This window comes from Sorex fumeus, unplaced genomic scaffold (assembly GCF_029834395.1).
Source record: "Sorex fumeus unplaced genomic scaffold, SorFum_2.1 ptg000075l, whole genome shotgun sequence".
NCBI classification, from domain to species: domain Eukaryota; kingdom Metazoa; phylum Chordata; class Mammalia; order Eulipotyphla; family Soricidae; genus Sorex; species Sorex fumeus.
In genome coordinates, this window is record NW_026606132.1 from 24,351,445 (window position 1) to 24,355,054 (window position 3,610).

Below are 3,610 nucleotides of genomic sequence, written 5' to 3' on the forward strand. Positions count from 1 at the left end.
AGCTTTGCAGTGTGGAAAGAGATTCAGGAGCACCTGTTGCTGAGCCGAGATTGTATCCGCTGAGAACCAGTTTTGTGAGAAGCCTTTGGTGGTGTAGACAGGAGTGGCTACTGTCTATACTGTGTGCGTCCACCTCTTTACACATGCGGGCCGGCTCCTGTCATGCGTGCGGGTCCATGGAGCCTCATTTCTTACCGGGGTGACCGGTCAGTGTTGTGGCTGGTGGCTGAAGAATGCTGGTCTAGATGTTTCTGTCTCACTAGGGTGTCTCTGGCCAACGTTGGATACAGCAAGGAGTTCTGTTTTTTTTTTTTTTCTGAGAAGAAGAGTGAGAAGTGCCCCCAGACCTTCATTCTGGAAGGGACTTGCTTGGAGCACTATTTTTGGAGCACTATTTTTATATAAGAATATGCACGGCAGAGGCTGGAGTGATAGCACAGAGGGTAGGGCGTTTGCCTTGCACTTGGTCGACCTGGGTTTGATTCCCAGCATCCCATATGGTCCCTGGAGCACCGCCAGGAGTAATTCCTGAGTGCAGAGCCAGGAGTGACCTCTGAGCATCTCTGGGTGTGATCCATAAAGAAAAAAAAAAGAATATGCATGGCAGAGATTATTTATTGAGCAGGTGGTGTTACAAACCAAACCCAAGGCAGTTTCTATGGTGGATGGGAAGATGCTTAGATAAGTGTGTCCTTCACCTGCGGCCATGTGATAAGGCTCTGTGACTCTGGCTAGGGATGCTTCTTGTGCTGCCGAAGGAGCCCCCACCACCAAGGGCCTGTGACAGTGGTGTCACAGTAGGACCACCATGTGCTGAGCAGATGATGCTCTTCCGAGTGGTCCAACAGGCACCCAAAGGCCCTGAAGATGCAGCCAACATACTCTGTGGATTTAGTCAGTGTGTTACTCAATCCTGGGCCTCTGCCTCCTGGGTGCTGTGCCAACATAGTGCCTGTCCCTGGGCTGACTGGCCAGCCACAGGGTCTGTCAGTCACTGCGTTCCAGGCTTTAGCAGGTGCTGCCATCCCCAGGAGCATGTCTGTGAGGGCCAGGGAGATGCCAATGGGCTGGCACCTGGAACACATGCCTGGGAAGTACAAGACCCTGAGCTCCACCCCCGGGGCGTAGGCTCCCCTCAGCACCACTGGGCCCATGTTGTTGGCCTCCGAGCTCTTGTTGGGAGGCTCTCCTCTCCCGACTCCCCATCAAAAAAAAATCCCCTTTCCGTGGGGGTGGGAAATGGGCACTGGTGGAGGGATGGGTATTTGATCATTGTATAATTGAAACCCAAGCACAAAAATGTGGAAGTCTGCAACTGTACCTCCTGATGTCTCACCATTAACAATTTAAAAAAAATCCCCTCTTGAGATCACAAGCCTCTCTGAACCCAAAGGATTCCTCTTGAGTTTAGCAGGAAGAAAAAGCAAGAGGCCCTCACAGGAGGTTTCAAGAATTTCTTGTTCCTGCCGGGTACACAGGCAGGCAGCAGGAACTACCTGACATGTCTACGAAGCTGCATATTTTTATCCCAGCCAAACTGGTAGACTTTTTATTTTTGTTTTACTTTTGCTTGGGAACCACACCCAGTGGAACTCAGGGATTACTCTTAGCTCTGTGCTCAGGGATCAGAGCCAGTGTGACTCAAACAACATATGGTTTGACTGCATGCAAGGCTGTCCGGGAGACTATCATTCTTAGCTGCCATCTGGAGTCCTGGACAGCTTGAATCAATGTGGTGTCCACTTAGCACAGCTTCTCTCTGTCTATGGTTCAACAAGCCTGACTCCATTGACCAGATGAAACTTCCTGTTCCTCAAGTGCCCATCACACCTCAGAGTCTATTTCTCATTCTGTAGTACAGGAACCTGGTCTGTACCCCAACTCAGGCTCTCTGTCTATTCCTCTCACACACTCTGTTCACATGATTCTGGGTAGTCAGCACCTTGGCACTCTGGTTCTCTGGGGTCCATCCTTATTTTTATCCTTGTCACTGTCACTGCCCTCCTGTTGTTCATCGATTTGCTCGAGCGGGCCCAGTAACGTCTCCATTGGAGACTTTGTTGTTACTGTGTTTGGCATATCAAATACATCAGGGGTAGCTTGCCAGGCTCTGCCGTGCGGGCCAGATACTCTCGGTAGCTTGCCGGGCTCTCCAAGAGGGGCGGAGGAATCGAACTCGGGTCGGCCATGTTGGCTGCGTGCAAGGCAAACGCCCTACCGCTGTGCTATCGCTCCAGCCCATTTTTTACCTCTGATTATATGCTCTCATCACTCTACCTCAGACTCGGGACTCCAGCCTTTTAGCTCCATCTCGTTCCCATTGTGTAAGGTACACAATAAGGTCAATGTCATTCTAGATGAAGTGCCAGGTCACACAGGCCCTGAAGGGGTCCTAGCATTATGTTTTTTTTTTTTTTGCTTGTCGTATGGTCTGTAACGTCTACAAAAGACATTTCAGCCACTGTTGCTTCAGGGCATGCCTCGTTCCCTTCTGCTGTCTCTTTCACTCTTGCTTTTTTTCTTAGGTAGCAATGTTGTGACCCTGGACAGGTTTGAAACCTTGCTAACAAGATGAAAAAGACGTTATATTGGGACACATTTTGTTTGGATTTGGAGAGAAATATTTAAGGGGTGCACAACCAGCTCTTTACACACCGTTCAACTGATTGCTATCTTCCCTGAATTAAACTAACTTTTTGTTTTGGGGGGTCACATGCGGCAGTCACATGCAGACTTACTCCTGGCCCTGCGTTCACGAGTCACTCCTGATTGCCAGGAATTGAACCCAGATTGGCCACCTGCAAGGCAAGTGCCTTATTCGCTGTTCTATCGTTCCCACCCCAGAACTGAACTATATTCCAAATTGTTATTATTATTTTTTATTATTGTTGTTATTATTATTATTATTATTATTTTGTTTTTTGGCTACAGCTGGTGGTTCTCAGGACTACTCCTGGCTCTGCAGTCAGCGATTAGTGTGCCAGGATTTGAACCCAGGTTGTTGTGTGGAAGACAAGTACTCTAACTTCTGTACTATCGCTTGGCCCACTGTGCTCATTTTATTTTTATTAGTTCCAAATTGAACTAATGCCCTCTTTTAAGGACAAGAGGCGAGGCCAGCGGGCTCCCTGTGCTGTCACTGTGCCTTGTGGTACAGGGTTCTGTGGAAGCATGTTGGCGGTGGAGAATTTAATCTCAGTGAAATCACTGAGCCCGAAGTTCCTTCTGCAGAGTGTCACGTGACAGTCAGAAGTGACAATCAGATGTGCTTTCCTGTCAGGAGGAGGCTCGGTGCAGTGTATGCAGTTATTAATTCCAATAGCACAGCGGTAGGGCGTTCGCCTTACAAGCGGCCAACATGGCCGACCCGAGTTCGATTCCTCTGCCCCTCTCGGAGAGCCCGGCAAGCTACCGAGAGTATTCGATATGCCAGACACAGTAACAACAAAGTCTCCAATGGAGACGTTACTGGGCCCGCTCGAGCAAATCGACGATCAACGGGAGGGCCTTTACCTTTACCTTTACCTTATACTCGCTTGGTTGGCGCTCGTGTGCCGTGGGGTTCCTCAGAATCCCTGTGATTTTGGGACACGGCCCTGGTAAGGCCTAG